This window comes from Centropristis striata, chromosome 11 (assembly GCF_030273125.1).
Source record: "Centropristis striata isolate RG_2023a ecotype Rhode Island chromosome 11, C.striata_1.0, whole genome shotgun sequence".
Classification (NCBI taxonomy): Eukaryota; Metazoa; Chordata; class Actinopteri; order Perciformes; family Serranidae; genus Centropristis; species Centropristis striata.
In genome coordinates, this window is record NC_081527.1 from 28,069,795 (window position 1) to 28,088,190 (window position 18,396).

The following is an 18,396-nucleotide window of genomic DNA, read 5'->3' on the forward strand; positions in this document are numbered from 1 at the left end:
GACCATGCGAACCTGCGACTGCTACTGAGACCATGCGAACCGGCGACTGCCACCGAGACCATGCGAACCGGCGACTGTGTCGCTGAGAGACCATGTGAACCGGTGACTCTGTCGCTGAGAGACCATGTGAACCAGTAACTCTGCCGCTGAGACCATGTGAAGCAGTAACTTTGTCGCTGAGACCATGTGAACCAGTAACTCTGCCTCTGAGACCATGCAAACCAGTAACTCTCCAGCTAAGACCATGCGAACCGGCGACTGCCACTGAGACCATGCGAACCGGTGACTGCTACTGAGACCATGTGAACCGGCGACTGCCACCGAGTCCATGCGAACCGGCGACTGTGTCGCTGAGAGACCATGTGAACCGGTGACTCTGTCGCTGAGAGACCATGTGAACCAGTAACTCTGCCGCTGAGACCATGTGAAGCAGTAACTTTGTCGCTGAGACCATGTGAACCAGTAACTCTGCCTCTGAGACCATGAAAACCAGTAACTCTCCCGCTAAGACCATGCGAACCGGCGACTGCCACTGAGACCATGCGAACCTGCGACTGCTACTGAGACCATGCGAACCGGCGACTGCCACCGAGACCATGCGAACCGGCGACTGTGTCGCTGAGAGACCATGTGAACCGGTGACTCTGTCGCTGAGACCATGTGAACCAGTAACTCTGCCGCTGAGACCATGTGAAGCAGTAACTTTGTCGCTGAGACCATGTGAACCAGTAACTCTGCCTCTGAGACCATGAAAACCAGTAACTCTCCCGCTAAGACCATGCGAACCGGCGACTGCCACTGAGACCATGCGAACCTGCGACTGCTACTGAGACCATGCGAACCGGCGACTGCCACCGAGACCATGCGAACCGGCGACTGTGTCGCTGAGAGACCATGTGAACCGGTGACTCTGTCGCTGAGACCATGTGAACCAGTAACTCTGCCGCTGAGACCATGTGAACCAGTAACTTTGTCGCTGAGACCATGTGAACCAGTAACTCTGCCTCTGAGACCATGCAAACCAGTAACTCTCCCGCTAAGACCATGCGAACCGGTGACTGCCACTGAGACCATGCGAACCGGCGACTGCTACTGAGACCATGTGAACCGGCGACTGCCACCGAGACCATGCGAACCGGCGACTGTGTCGCTGAGAGACCATGTGAACCGGTGACTCTGTCGCTGAGACCATGTGAACCAGTAACTCTGCCGCTGAGACCATGTGAAGCAGTAACTTTGTCGCTGAGACCATGTGAACCAGTAACTCGGCCTCTGAGACCATGAAAACCAGTAACTCTCCCGCTAAGACCATGCGAACCGGCGACTGCCACTGAGACCATGCGAACCTGCGACTGCTACTGAGACCATGCGAACCGGCGACTGCCACCGAGACCATGCGAACCGGCGACTGTGTCGCTGAGAGACCATGTGAACCGGTGACTCTGTCGCTGAGACCATGTGAACCAGTAACTCTGCCGCTGAGACCATGTGAACCAGTAACTTTGTCGCTGAGACCATGTGAACCAGTAACTCTGCCTCTGAGACCATGAAAACCAGTAACTCTCCCGCTAAGACCATGCGAACCGGTGACTGCTACTGAGACCATGCGAACCGGCGACTGCCACCGAGACCATGCGAACCGGCGACTGTGTCGCTGAGAGACCATGTGAACCGGTGACTCTGTCGCTGAGACCATGTGAACCAGTAACTCTGTCACTGAGACCATGTGAACCAGTAACTCTGCCGCTGAGACCATGTGAACCACTAACTTTGTCGCTGAGACCATGTGAACCAGTAACTCTGCCTCTGAAACCATGCGAACCAGTAACTCTGCCACTAAGACCATGCGAACCGGCGACTGCCACTGAGACCATGCGAACCAGCAACTGCTACTGAGACCATGCGAACCAGCAACTGCCACCGAGACCATGCGAACCGGCGACTGTGTCGCTGAGAGACCATGTGAACCGGTGACTCTGTCGCTGAGAGACCATGTGAACCAGTAACTCTGCCGCTGAGACCATGTGAAGCAGTAACTTTGTCGCTGAGACCATGAAAACCAGTAACTCTCCCGCTAAGACCATGCGAACCGGCGACTGCCACTGAGACCATGCGAACCTGCGACTGCTACTGAGACCATGTGAACCGGTGACTGCCACCGAGACCATGCGAACCGGCGACTGTGTCGCTGAGAGACCATGTGAACCGGTGACTCTGTCGCTGAGACCATGTGAACCAGTAACTCTGCCGCTGAGACCATGTGAACCAGTAACTTTGTCGCTGAGACCATGTGAACCAGTAACTCTGCCTCTGAGACCATGAAAACCAGTAACTCTCCCGCTAAGACCATGCGAACCGGTGACTGCTACTGAGACCATGCGAACCGGCGACTGCCACCGAGACCATGCGAACCGGCGACTGTGTCGCTGAGAGACCATGTGAACCGGTGACTCTGTCGCTGAGACCATGTGAACCAGTAACTCTGTCACTGAGACCATGTGAACCAGTAACTCTGCCGCTGAGACCATGTGAACCACTAACTTTGTCGCTGAGACCATGTGAACCACTAACTTTGTCGCTGAGACCATGTGAACCAGTAACTCTGCCTCTGAAACCATGCGAACCAGTAACTCTGCCTCTGAAACCATGCGAACCAGTAACTCTGCCACTAAGACCATGCGAACCGGCGACTGCCACTGAGACCATGCGAACCAGCAACTGCTACTGAGACCATGCGAACCGGCGACTGCCACCGAGACCATGCGAACCGGCGACTGTGTCGCTGAGAGACCATGTGAACCGGTGACTCTGTCGCTGAGACCATGTGAACCAGTAACTCTGCCGCTGAGACCATGTGAACCAGTAACTTTGTCGCTGAGACCATGTGAACCAGTAACTCGGCCTCTGAGACCATGAAAACCAGTAACTCTCCCGCTAAGACCATGCGAACCGGCGACTGCCACTGAGACCATGCGAACCTGCGACTGCTACTGAGACCATGCGAACCGGCGACTGCCACCGAGACCATGCGAACCGGCGACTGTGTCGCTGAGAGACCATGTGAACCGGTGACTCTGTCGCTGAGACCATGTGAACCAGTAACTCTGCCGCTGAGACCATGTGAACCAGTAACTTTGTCGCTGAGACCATGTGAACCAGTAACTCTGCCTCTGAGACCATGAAAACCAGTAACTCTCCCGCTAAGACCATGCGAACCGGTGACTGCTACTGAGACCATGCGAACCGGCGACTGCCACCGAGACCATGCGAACCGGCGACTGTGTCGCTGAGAGACCATGTGAACCGGTGACTCTGTCGCTGAGACCATGTGAACCAGTAACTCTGTCACTGAGACCATGTGAACCAGTAAGTCTGCCGCTGAGACCATGTGAACCACTAACTTTGTCGCTGAGACCATGTGAACCAGTAACTCTGCCTCTGAAACCATGCGAACCAGTAACTCTGCCACTAAGACCATGCGAACCAGCAACTGCTACTGAGACCATGCGAACCGGCGACTGCCACCGAGACCATGCGAACCGGCGACTGTGTCGCTGAGAGACCATGTGAACCGGTGACTCTGTCGCTGAGAGACCATGTGAACCAGTAACTCTGCCGCTGAGACCATGTGAAGCAGTAACTTTGTCGCTGAGACCATGAAAACCAGTAACTCTCCCGCTAAGACCATGCGAACCGGCGACTGCCACTGAGACCATGCGAACCTGCGACTGCTACTGAGACCATGCGAACCGGCGACTGCCACCGAGACCATGCGAACCGGCGACTGTGTCGCTGAGAGACCATGTGAACCGGTGACTCTGTCGCTGAGACCATGTGAACCAGTAACTCTGCCGCTGAGACCATGTGAACCAGTAACTTTGTCGCTGAGACCATGTGAACCAGTAACTCTGCCTCTGAGACCATGAAAACCAGTAACTCTCCCGCTAAGACCATGCGAACCGGTGACTGCTACTGAGACCATGCGAACCGGCGACTGCCACCGAGACCATGCGAACCGGCAACTGTGTCGCTGAGAGACCATGTGAACCGGTGACTCTGTCGCTGAGACCATGTGAACCAGTAACTCTGTCACTGAGACCATGTGAACCAGTAACTCTGCCGCTGAGACCATGTGAACCACTAACTTTGTCGCTGAGACCATGTGAACCAGTAACTCTGCCTCTGAAACCATGCGAACCAGTAACTCTGCCACTAAGACCATGCGAACCGGCGACTGCCACTGAGACCATGCGAACCAGCAACTGCTACTGAGACCATGCGAACCGGCGACTGCCACCGAGACCATGCGAACCGGCGACTGTGTCGCTGAGAGACCATGTGAACCGGTGACTCTGTCGCTGAGACCATGTGAACCAGTAACTCTGCCGCTGAGACCATGTGAACCAGTAACTTTGTCGCTGAGACCATGTGAACCAGTAACTCTGCCTCTGAGACCATGAAAACCAGTAACTCTCCCGCTAAGACCATGCGAACCGGCGACTGCCACTGAGACCATGCGAACCTACGACTGCTACTGAGACCATGCGAACCGGCGACTGCCACCGAGACCATGCGAACCGGCGACTGTGTCGCTGAGAGACCATGTGAACCGGTGACTCTGTCGCTGAAACCATGCGAACCAGTAACTCTGCCACTAAGACCATGCGAACCGGCGACTGCCACTGAGACCATGCGAACCAGCAACTGCTACTGAGACCATGCGAACCGGCGACTGCCACCGAGACCATGCGAACCGGCGACTGTGTCGCTGAGAGACCATGTGAACCGGTGACTCTGTCGCTGAGACCATGTGAACCAGTAACTCTGCCGCTGAGACCATGTGAACCAGTAACTTTGTCGCTGAGACCATGTGAACCAGTAACTCTGCCTCTGAGACCATGAAAACCAGTAACTCTCCCGCTAAGACCATGCGAACCGGCGACTGCCACTGAGACCATGCGAACCTACGACTGCTACTGAGACCATGCGAACCGGCGACTGCCACCGAGACCATGCGAACCGGCGACTGTGTCGCTGAGAGACCATGTGAACCGGTGACTCTGTCGCTGAGACCATGTGAACCAGTAACTCTGCCGCTGAGACCATGTGAAGCAGTAACTTTGTCGCTGAGACCATGTGAACCAGTAACTCTGCCTCTGAGACCATGCAAACCAGTAACTCTCCCGCTAAGACCATGCGAACCGGCGACTGCCACTGAGACCATGCGAACCGGCGACTGCTACTGAGACCATGTGAACCGGCGACTGCCACCGAGACCATGCGAACCAGCGACTGTGTCGCTGAGAGACCATGTGAACCGGTGACTCTGCCGCTGAGACCATGTGAAGCAGTAACTTTGTCGCTGAGACCATGTGAACCAGTAACTCTGCCTCTGAGACCATGAAAACCAGTAACTCTCCCGCTAAGACCATGCGAACCGGCGACTGCCACTGAGACCATGCGAACCTGCGACTGCTACTGAGACCATGCGAACCGGCGACTGCCACCGAGACCATGCGAACCGGCGACTGTGTCGCTGAGAGACCATGTGAACCGGTGACTCTGTCGCTGAGACCATGTGAACCAGTAACTCTGCCGCTGAGACCATGTGAACCAGTAACTTTGTCGCTGAGACCATGTGAACCAGTAACTCTGCCTCTGAGACCATGCAAACCAGTAACTCTCCCGCTAAGACCATGCGAACCGGTGACTGCCACTGAGACCATGCGAACCGGCGACTGCTACTGAGACCATGTGAACCGGCGACTGCCACCGAGACCATGCGAACCGGCGACTGTGTCGCTGAGAGACCATGTGAACCGGTGACTCTGTCGCTGAGACCATGTGAACCAGTAACTCTGCCGCTGAGACCATGTGAACCAGTAACTTTGTCGCTGAGACCATGTGAACCAGTAACTCTGCCTCTGAGACCATGAAAACCAGTAACTCTCCCGCTAAGACCATGCGAACCGGCGACTGCCACTGAGACCATGCGAACCTGCGACTGCTACTGAGACCATGCGAACCGGCGACTGCCACCGAGACCATGCGAACCGGCGACTGTGTCGCTGAGAGACCATGTGAACCGGTGACTCTGTCGCTGAGACCATGTGAACCAGTAACTCTGCCGCTGAGACCATGTGAACCAGTAACTTTGTCGCTGAGACCATGTGAACCAGTAACTCTGCCTCTGAGACCATGAAAACCAGTAACTCTCCCGCTAAGACCATGCGAACCGGTGACTGCTACTGAGACCATGCGAACCGGCGACTGCCACCGAGACCATGCGAACCGGCGACTGTGTCGCTGAGAGACCATGTGAACCGGTGACTCTGTCGCTGAGACCATGTGAACCAGTAACTCTGTCACTGAGACCATGTGAACCAGTAACTCTGCCGCTGAGACCATGTGAACCACTAACTTTGTCGCTGAGACCATGTGAACCAGTAACTCTGCCTCTGAAACCATGCGAACCAGTAACTCTGCCACTAAGACCATGCGAACCGGCGACTGCCACTGAGACCATGCGAACCAGCAACTGCTACTGAGACCATGCGAACCGGCGACTGCCACCGAGACCATGCGAACCGGCGACTGTGTCGCTGAGAGACCATGTGAACCGGTGACTCTGTCGCTGAGAGACCATGTGAACCAGTAACTCTGCCGCTGAGACCATGTGAAGCAGTAACTTTGTCGCTGAGACCATGAAAACCAGTAACTCTCCCGCTAAGACCATGCGAACCGGCGACTGCCACTGAGACCATGCGAACCTGCGACTGCTACTGAGACCATGCGAACCGGCGACTGCCACCGAGACCATGCGAACCGGCGACTGTGTCGCTGAGAGACCATGTGAACCGGTGACTCTGTCGCTGAGACCATGTGAACCAGTAACTCTGCCGCTGAGACCATGTGAACCAGTAACTTTGTCGCTGAGACCATGTGAACCAGTAACTCTGCCTCTGAGACCATGAAAACCAGTAACTCTCCCGCTAAGACCATGCGAACCGGTGACTGCTACTGAGACCATGCGAACCGGCGACTGCCACCGAGACCATGCGAACCGGCGACTGTGTCGCTGAGAGACCATGTGAACCGGTGACTCTGTCGCTGAGACCATGTGAACCAGTAACTCTGTCACTGAGACCATGTGAACCAGTAACTCTGCCGCTGAGACCATGTGAACCACTAACTTTGTCGCTGAGACCATGTGAACCAGTAACTCTGCCTCTGAAACCATGCGAACCAGTAACTCTGCCACTAAGACCATGCGAACCGGCGACTGCCACTGAGACCATGCGAACCAGCAACTGCTACTGAGACCATGCGAACCGGCGACTGCCACCGAGACCATGCGAACCGGCGACTGTGTCGCTGAGAGACCATGTGAACCGGTGACTCTGTCGCTGAGACCATGTGAACCAGTAACTCTGCCGCTGAGACCATGTGAACCAGTAACTTTGTCGCTGAGACCATGTGAACCAGTAACTCTGCCTCTGAGACCATGAAAACCAGTAACTCTCCCGCTAAGACCATGCGAACCGGCGACTGCCACTGAGACCATGCGAACCTACGACTGCTACTGAGACCATGCGAACCGGCGACTGCCACCGAGACCATGCGAACCGGCGACTGTGTCGCTGAGAGACCATGTGAACCGGTGACTCTGTCGCTGAGACCATGTGAACCAGTAACTCTGCCGCTGAGACCATGTGAAGCAGTAACTTTGTCGCTGAGACCATGTGAACCAGTAACTCTGCCTCTGAGACCATGCAAACCAGTAACTCTCCCGCTAAGACCATGCGAACCGGCGACTGCCACTGAGACCATGCGAACCGGCGACTGCTACTGAGACCATGTGAACCGGCGACTGCCACCGAGACCATGCGAACCGGCGACTGTGTCGCTGAGAGACCATGTGAACCGGTGACTCTGTCGCTGAGACCATGTGAACCAGTAACTCTGCCGCTGAGACCATGTGAACCAGTAACTTTGTCGCTGAGACCATGTGAACCAGTAACTCTGCCTCTGAGACCATGAAAACCAGTAACTCTCCCGCTAAGACCATGCGAACCGGTGACTGCTACTGAGACCATGCGAACCGGCGACTGCCACCGAGACCATGCGAACCGGCGACTGTGTCGCTGAGAGACCATGTGAACCGGTGACTCTGTCGCTGAGACCATGTGAACCAGTAACTCTGTCACTGAGACCATGTGAACCAGTAACTCTGCCGCTGAGACCATGTGAACCACTAACTTTGTCGCTGAGACCATGTGAACCAGTAACTCTGCCTCTGAAACCATGCGAACCAGTAACTCTGCCACTAAGACCATGCGAACCGGCGACTGCCACTGAGACCATGCGAACCAGCAACTGCTACTGAGACCATGCGAACCGGCGACTGCCACCGAGACCATGCGAACCGGCGACTGTGTCGCTGAGAGACCATGTGAACCGGTGACTCTGTCGCTGAGAGACCATGTGAACCAGTAACTCTGCCGCTGAGACCATGTGAAGCAGTAACTTTGTCGCTGAGACCATGAAAACCAGTAACTCTCCCGCTAAGACCATGCGAACCGGCGACTGCCACTGAGACCATGCGAACCTGCGACTGCTACTGAGACCATGCGAACCGGCGACTGCCACCGAGACCATGCGAACCGGCGACTGTGTCGCTGAGAGACCATGTGAACCGGTGACTCTGTCGCTGAGACCATGTGAACCAGTAACTCTGCCGCTGAGACCATGTGAACCAGTAACTTTGTCGCTGAGACCATGTGAACCAGTAACTCTGCCTCTGAGACCATGAAAACCAGTAACTCTCCCGCTAAGACCATGCGAACCGGCGACTGCCACTGAGACCATGCGAACCTACGACTGCTACTGAGACCATGCGAACCGGCGACTGCCACCGAGACCATGCGAACCGGCGACTGTGTCGCTGAGAGACCATGTGAACCGGTGACTCTGTCGCTGAGACCATGTGAACCAGTAACTCTGCCGCTGAGACCATGTGAAGCAGTAACTTTGTCGCTGAGACCATGTGAACCAGTAACTCTGCCTCTGAGACCATGCAAACCAGTAACTCTCCCGCTAAGACCATGCGAACCGGCGACTGCCACTGAGACCATGCGAACCGGCGACTGCTACTGAGACCATGTGAACCGGCGACTGCCACCGAGACCATGCGAACCGGCGACTGTGTCGCTGAGAGACCATGTGAACCGGTGACTCTGTCGCTGAGACCATGTGAACCAGTAACTCTGCCGCTGAGACCATGTGAACCAGTAACTTTGTCGCTGAGACCATGTGAACCAGTAACTCTGCCTCTGAGACCATGAAAACCAGTAACTCTCCCGCTAAGACCATGCGAACCGGTGACTGCTACTGAGACCATGCGAACCGGCGACTGCCACCGAGACCATGCGAACCGGCGACTGTGTCGCTGAGAGACCATGTGAACCGGTGACTCTGTCGCTGAGACCATGTGAACCAGTAACTCTGTCACTGAGACCATGTGAACCAGTAACTCTGCCGCTGAGACCATGTGAACCACTAACTTTGTCGCTGAGACCATGTGAACCAGTAACTCTGCCTCTGAAACCATGCGAACCAGTAACTCTGCCACTAAGACCATGCGAACCGGCGACTGCCACTGAGACCATGCGAACCAGCAACTGCTACTGAGACCATGCGAACCGGCGACTGCCACCGAGACCATGCGAACCGGCGACTGTGTCGCTGAGAGACCATGTGAACCGGTGACTCTGTCGCTGAGAGACCATGTGAACCAGTAACTCTGCCGCTGAGACCATGTGAAGCAGTAACTTTGTCGCTGAGACCATGAAAACCAGTAACTCTCCCGCTAAGACCATGCGAACCGGCGACTGCCACTGAGACCATGCGAACCTGCGACTGCTACTGAGACCATGCGAACCGGCGACTGCCACCGAGACCATGCGAACCGGCGACTGTGTCGCTGAGAGACCATGTGAACCGGTGACTCTGTCGCTGAGACCATGTGAACCAGTAACTCTGCCGCTGAGACCATGTGAACCAGTAACTTTGTCGCTGAGACCATGTGAACCAGTAACTCTGCCTCTGAGACCATGAAAACCAGTAACTCTCCCGCTAAGACCATGCGAACCGGTGACTGCTACTGAGACCATGCGAACCGGCGACTGCCACCGAGACCATGCGAACCGGCGACTGTGTCGCTGAGAGACCATGTGAACCGGTGACTCTGTCGCTGAGACCATGTGAACCAGTAACTCTGTCACTGAGACCATGTGAACCAGTAACTCTGCCGCTGAGACCATGTGAACCACTAACTTTGTCGCTGAGACCATGTGAACCAGTAACTCTGCCTCTGAAACCATGCGAACCAGTAACTCTGCCACTAAGACCATGCGAACCGGCGACTGCCACTGAGACCATGCGAACCAGCAACTGCTACTGAGACCATGCGAACCGGCGACTGCCACCGAGACCATGCGAACCGGCGACTGTGTCGCTGAGAGACCATGTGAACCGGTGACTCTGTCGCTGAGACCATGTGAACCAGTAACTCTGCCGCTGAGACCATGTGAACCAGTAACTTTGTCGCTGAGACCATGTGAACCAGTAACTCTGCCTCTGAGACCATGAAAACCAGTAACTCTCCCGCTAAGACCATGCGAACCGGCGACTGCCACTGAGACCATGCGAACCTGCGACTGCTACTGAGACCATGCGAACCGGCGACTGCCACCGAGACCATGCGAACCGGCGACTGTGTCGCTGAGAGACCATGTGAACCGGTGACTCTGTCGCTGAGACCATGTGAACCAGTAACTCTGCCGCTGAGACCATGTGAAGCAGTAACTTTGTCGCTGAGACCATGTGAACCAGTAACTCTGCCTCTGAGACCATGCAAACCAGTAACTCTCCCGCTAAGACCATGCGAACCGGCGACTGCCACTGAGACCATGCGAACCGGCGACTGCTACTGAGACCATGTGAACCGGCGACTGCCACCGAGACCATGCGAACCGGCGACTGTGTCGCTGAGAGACCATGTGAACCGGTGACTCTGTCGCTGAGACCATGTGAACCAGTAACTCTGCCGCTGAGACCATGTGAAGCAGTAACTTTGTCGCTGAGACCATGTGAACCAGTAACTCTGCCTCTGAGACCATGAAAACCAGTAACTCTCCCGCTAAGACCATGCGAACCGGCGACTGCCACTGAGACCATGCGAACCTGCGACTGCTACTGAGACCATGCGAACCGGCGACTGCCACCGAGACCATGCGAACCGGCGACTGTGTCGCTGAGAGACCATGTGAACCGGTGACTCTGTCGCTGAGACCATGTGAACCAGTAACTCTGCCGCTGAGACCATGTGAACCAGTAACTTTGTCGCTGAGACCATGTGAACCAGTAACTCTGCCTCTGAGACCATGCAAACCAGTAACTCTCCCGCTAAGACCATGCGAACCGGTGACTGCCACTGAGACCATGCGAACCGGCGACTGCTACTGAGACCATGTGAACCGGCGACTGCCACCGAGACCATGCGAACCGGCGACTGTGTCGCTGAGAGACCATGTGAACCGGTGACTCTGTCGCTGAGACCATGTGAACCAGTAACTCTGCCGCTGAGACCATGTGAACCAGTAACTTTGTCGCTGAGACCATGTGAACCAGTAACTCTGCCTCTGAGACCATGAAAACCAGTAACTCTCCCGCTAAGACCATGCGAACCGGCGACTGCCACTGAGACCATGCGAACCTGCGACTGCTACTGAGACCATGCGAACCGGCGACTGCCACCGAGACCATGCGAACCGGCGACTGTGTCGCTGAGAGACCATGTGAACCGGTGACTCTGTCGCTGAGACCATGTGAACCAGTAACTCTGCCGCTGAGACCATGTGAACCAGTAACTCTGCCTCTGAGACCATGAAAACCAGTAACTCTCCCGCTAAGACCATGCGAACCGGTGACTGCTACTGAGACCATGCGAACCGGCGACTGCCACCGAGACCATGCGAACCGGCGACTGTGTCGCTGAGAGACCATGTGAACCGGTGACTCTGTCGCTGAGACCATGTGAACCAGTAACTCTGTCACTGAGACCATGTGAACCAGTAACTCTGCCGCTGAGACCATGTGAACCACTAACTTTGTCGCTGAGACCATGTGAACCAGTAACTCTGCCTCTGAAACCATGCGAACCAGTAACTCTGCCACTAAGACCATGCGAACCGGCGACTGCCACTGAGACCATGCGAACCAGCAACTGCTACTGAGACCATGCGAACCGGCGACTGCCACCGAGACCATGCGAACCGGCGACTGTGTCGCTGAGAGACCATGTGAACCGGTGACTCTGTCGCTGAGAGACCATGTGAACCAGTAACTCTGCCGCTGAGACCATGTGAAGCAGTAACTTTGTCGCTGAGACCATGTGAACCAGTAACTCTGCCTCTGAGACCATGAAAACCAGTAACTCTCCCGCTAAGACCATGCGAACCGGCGACTGCCACTGAGACCATGCGAACCGGCGACTGCTACTGAGACCATGTGAACAGGCGACTGCCACCGAGACCATGCGAACCGGCGACTGTGTCGCTGAGAGACCATGTGAACCGGTGACTCTGTCGCTGAGAGACCATGTGAACCAGTAACTCTGCCGCTGAGACCATGTGAAGCAGTAACTTTGTCGCTGAGACCATGTGAACCAGTAACTCTGCCTCTGAGACCATGAAAACCAGTAACTCTCCCGCTAAGACCATGCGAACCGGCGACTGCCACTGAGACCATGCGAACCTGCGACTGCTACTGAGACCATGCGAACCGGCGACTGCCACCGAGACCATGCGAACCGGCGACTGTGTCGCTGAGAGACCATGTGAACCGGTGACTCTGTCGCTGAGAGACCATGTGAACCAGTAACTCTGCCGCTGAGACCATGTGAAGCAGTAACTTTGTCGCTGAGACCATGTGAACCAGTAACTCTGCCTCTGAGACCATGAAAACCAGTAACTCTCCCGCTAAGACCATGCGAACCGGCGACTGCCACTGAGACCATGCGAACCGGCGACTGCTACTGAGACCATGTGAACCGGCGACTGCCACCGAGACCATGCGAACCGGCGACTGTGTCGCTGAGAGACCATGTGAACCGGTGACTCTGTCGCTGAGAGACCATGTGAACCAGTAACTCTGCCGCTGAGACCATGTGAAGCAGTAACTTTGTCGCTGAGACCATGTGAACCAGTAACTCTGCCTCTGAGACCATGAAAACCAGTAACTCTCCCGCTAAGACCATGCGAACCGGCGACTGCCACTGAGACCATGCGAACCTGCGACTGCTACTGAGACCATGCGAACCGGCGACTGCCACCGAGACCATGCGAACCGGCGACTGTGTCGCTGAGAGACCATGTGAACCGGTGACTCTGTCGCTGAGACCATGTGAACCAGTAACTCTGCCGCTGAGACCATGTGAAGCAGTAACTTTGTCGCTGAGACCATGTGAACCAGTAACTCTGCCTCTGAGACCATGTGAACCAGTAACTCTGCCTCTGAAACCATGCGAACCAGTAACTCTGCCACTAAGACCATGCGAACCGGCGACTGCCACTGAGACCATGCGAACCAGCAACTGCTACTGAGACCATGCGAACCGGCGACTGCCACCGAGACCATGTGAACCGGCGACTGTGTCGCTGAGAGACCATGTGAACCGGTGACTCTGTCGCTGAGACCATGTGAACCAGTAACTCTGCCGCTGAGACCATGTGAAGCAGTAACTTTGTCGCTGAGACCATGTGAACTAGTAACTCTGCCTCTGAGACCATGCAAACCAGTAACTTTCCCACTAAGACCATGCGAACCGGCGACTGCCACTGAGACCATGCGAACCGGCGACTGCTACTGAGACCATGTGAACCAGCGACTGCCACCGAGACCATGCGAACCGGCGACTGTGTCGCTGAGAGACCATGTGAACCGGTGACTGTGTCGCTGAGACCATGTGAACCAGTAACTCTGTCGCTGAGACCATGTGAACCAGTAACTCTGCCGCTGAGACCATGTGAACCATTAACTTTGTCGCTGAGACCATGTGAACCAGTAACTCTGCCTCTGAAACCATGCAAACCAGTAACTCTGCCGCTAAGACCATGCGAACCGGCGACTGCCACTGAGACCATGCGAACCTGCGACTGCTACTGAGACCATGCGAACCGGCGACTGCCACCGAGACCATGCGAACCGGCGACTGTGTCGCTGAGAGACCACATGAACCGATGACTCTGTCGCTGAGACCATGTGAACCAGTAACTCTGCCGCTGAGACCATGTGAAGCAGTAACTCTGCCTCTGAGACCATGAAAACCAGTAACTCTCCCGCTAAGACCATGCGAACCGGCGACTGCCACTGAGACCATGCGAACCTGCGACTGCTACTGAGACCATGCGAACCAGCGACTACCACCGAGACCATGCGAACCGGCGACTGTGTCGCTGAGAGACCATGTGAACCGGTGACTCTGTCGCTGAGACCATGTGAACCAGTAACTCTGCCGCTGAGACCATGTGAACCAGTAACTTTGTAACATAGCAAAATTTTCAGCATATGTGCTCCTCTGCATCTTTTATAGATAATATAAATTTTAACGTTCTTCATACATTTTTTTACGTGTTTTATACATTTTTATAGCACCCATGGTCCTCAGGGGTCAAAAAGGACCTCATGACATTAGACTGGTTTTAGGAAATGTAGAAAAAAATATTACCAACTTTTTTTTTCACCTTTTAAGGTAACTCATGACCAAAAAAAATTATATTTCATTTTCATTTTTTTTCATTATTATTGGTCAATTTTATTCAAATATACAAATATCAACACATAAGTTTCACTAAAAGTTTACATGGCCTACTCTGTGCATTCCAATCAAGAATTATTTTTCCACTATTACTATTGAAAAAAGTATCCAGTTTTTTTTTTTACTTTTTTCTCTCTTGAAGTGTAGGCCTAATTTTGAATATTTGACTAAAATTGACCAATAATAAAGAAAAAATTATGAAAATTATATATCAATCAATCAATTTCTGGGGCATGAGTTGCCTTAAATGATAAAATTATAAAAAAAAAAATAAAAAAAAGTTGGTAATATTTTTTTTCTACATGTCCTAAAAACAGTCTTGTGTCATGGGATCCTTTTTGACCCCTGAGGACCATGGGTATATAGTCGACGGGAGGACCACACAAGGGTTAAAAAAAAAAAAAAAATGCATAATTTATGAAAGTAGTTTATGTTAATAACAGTCTTTGACAAACACTCACCAGTAAATAAATGGTCAAGCTGTAAACCTGTGAGGTGAAAAACAGGATTAAAGCTTGCTAAGAAGATGAATATGAATGGATAGGTTGATAATTCTATTGACACCACAGCTCGGTAACACCATGGTAATAGTTAGGTAATAATCTGATAATAGTGGCGAATACTTTCAAAAGCTTTCAGTGTAGTAGTACCCAAATGCACCCTATACTAAATTTAAGCCATTAATGGCTATGTCTCTGGTATTACAAATACACATTATTAAATAATAACCTCTATTATCAAAATAGTACTGCAGTATTAATATCAGAAGAAAACAGGATGAAAGCCTACAACGAAAATGCTTCACAGCACCACTTGAGGCCACACACACACACAGATGAATTAATCCAAAGCTGTTTAAGCCTACATTTTCAACTTCCAATAAATCTCTCTCTCTCTCTCACTCACTCACTCACTCACTCACTCACTCACTCACTCACTCACTCACTCACACACACACACACACACACACACACACACACACACACACACACACACACACACACACACACACACACACACACAGAGTACATTAATATTAGTCATAGGAACACATACTTCAGGTACCAGTTGACATGACAAATTGGAAAAAAGAAATGGTAATAGTTTTGGTAATAGTCTGCTAACAGTAGTGAGTGACATTGACACAATGTACATTTTAAATGGTGAAGTACAAGTTCATCATTACAGTACATTTTTACAGCCCTGACTCCACGGTTAAATGTATATCCCCATGATTGTCTTTTCTTTTTCACCTCTCATTACCAAGTGACATGAGTTTCAGTTTAATATTATCCAAATACACTGAATGTTCAAATTTAGCCTTTGATGAGTATGACATTGGTATTACTATCACACCTTATTACATAAGAATACCAAAACATCCTCACAAAAAACAGGACTACATTATCAAGAAGCTACCATCAAAATCCACATACAATTAGCTACATATCAAACAAAAATTAGTCAGGCCAACATTGTACACAAACCCTACATTAAAAATGGCATTTGGACAACATTAATCAAGGAAAATAGCATAAGCTAGCAATTTTTTACCATTATTATATTATTATTAGCATAATGACCCCTTCCCATATAGACACAAGACAAAACACAGCAATCATAAACTTTTGTGGCCTAGATTATCAACCCACAATGCATTATAGGCTGTCTGTCAGTAGCATCAAATCAGTCAAACCATGCAATGCACTCTTAGAATCAATAGTGTTTGCTAACACCAGATTTTATACAGTCTATGCACCAGACACATCTACTGTTATAACAACTGTTAGCATCATGGTAACTGTAACATGGAGTAACTGTGAAGATATTCTGCCTCGACGGACCACTTCTAAATTGCTTGACATGGTGCTAAAGCTAGCTCGCTAGAGAGCGCTAGCTCAGACCTTAGACCAGTAGCCACGACAAACATCGTCCAAAAAAAACTCAAATAACTTGCAACTACATTTCACAAAATGTTCGACAGTAGTTTAAAAGTTCAAATATGAAAATGCTAACATTATAAGGCACAATTGTAACGGTAGTATGCTAGCGAAATATACAGCAAATAAAAACATGTCTTCTTACCTCAGACGAAAAGCCAGAGAGGCCGAGTCTCGCCAGCGGACAGGATTTACATCAAGCCAAAACAGATTCGCCCCATAACTGTGCTCCAATCCAGTGATTCCCAGCCGCTGTTCCGCGGCACACAAGTGTGCGAACATTTGTTAAACATGCTTCACCACGCATGGCATGGTCCAGGTCAGCCTCCTGACAGCAGATAGACTCTTGCCGACCCGCTCCGGCCCCCAGACGAGCTCCGGCTCCACATCCTCCTCTCTCCGGACCACCGCTCCAGTCTCTGATCAGAAAGTCTTCCAATGTTCATCAAACAACCGTTGTTGTTGTTGTTCTTTAGATGATGCCGCCGCTACCAGCTGTCAGCAGTAAACTGAAAAGGAACCCACGTGGAGGGCTGGAAAATGACCAATCATAGGGCCTGGGGTCAGCCTTGGCCCCGCCCCCAATGTGTCAAAAGTCTTCGCTCCGCGCGAGCAGAGCTCCACAGCGAGCGAGCACGGGGAGAATCTGCTTCATTCAGTTGCTGAATATGTGCGCGAAGATCAAACAAGTGCGCGCGGCAGTTGAAATCTGCGTGCGTGACACGAAATAAATGCGCATGCAGATGTGCTATCGCTCACACGACTTTTGACTCAAATATGACGCCATAAAGTGATAGCATTTTTTAACCTTTTTATTACCAGTGATGAAGGGTAGAGTTGTAGTCGTGATCGAACGAAACAACCTTTGTTGTTCTTTAGATGATGCCGCCACTCCCAGATGTCAGCAGTAAACTGAAAAGGCACCCACGTGGAGGGCTGGAAAATGACCAATCATAAGAGGCCCGGGGTCAGCCTTGGCCCCGCCCCCAATGTGTCAAAAGTCAGTAGCTCGTTGCTGAATATGTGCGTAGATCAAACAAGTGCGCGCGGCAGTTGAAATCTGCCTGTGTGACACGAAATAAATGCGCGTGCAGATGTGTTATCGCTTGCGCGACTTTAGACTCAAATATGACGCCATATTTCTTGTTTCTAAGTGGGTTTGCCATGACGGAACAGAAACCTTGCAGTCCAGCGGTGCATGCTGTCTCTCTGAAGCAGAAGATGGCGGTCGTCGGCTTGATTGCTCTGCTCTGATTGGTCAACTCCACCTGGCCACCTGGTTGCTCCTCCAAGACAGACTTTCTAACTTAACGGACATGGTGTTTTTTCAAAAAGCATGAGACCTTATAACTTGACCATACATTGTGCAATCTGTCTCAAACTTGTCATGCATGATGATGGTTCATCACTGACCAGTTCTACACATAGACTGTATAAAATATGGACGTAGTCTCCGTGACGTCACCCATAGGGTTCTGAAGAGCTGAAATGAAGCTTTGTGGGCGTTCCCACAGTCGCCATTTTGGCAAAGTTGACTCCGCCCAACTCCCCCGGATAATCCAAAAATGGGCATAGAGC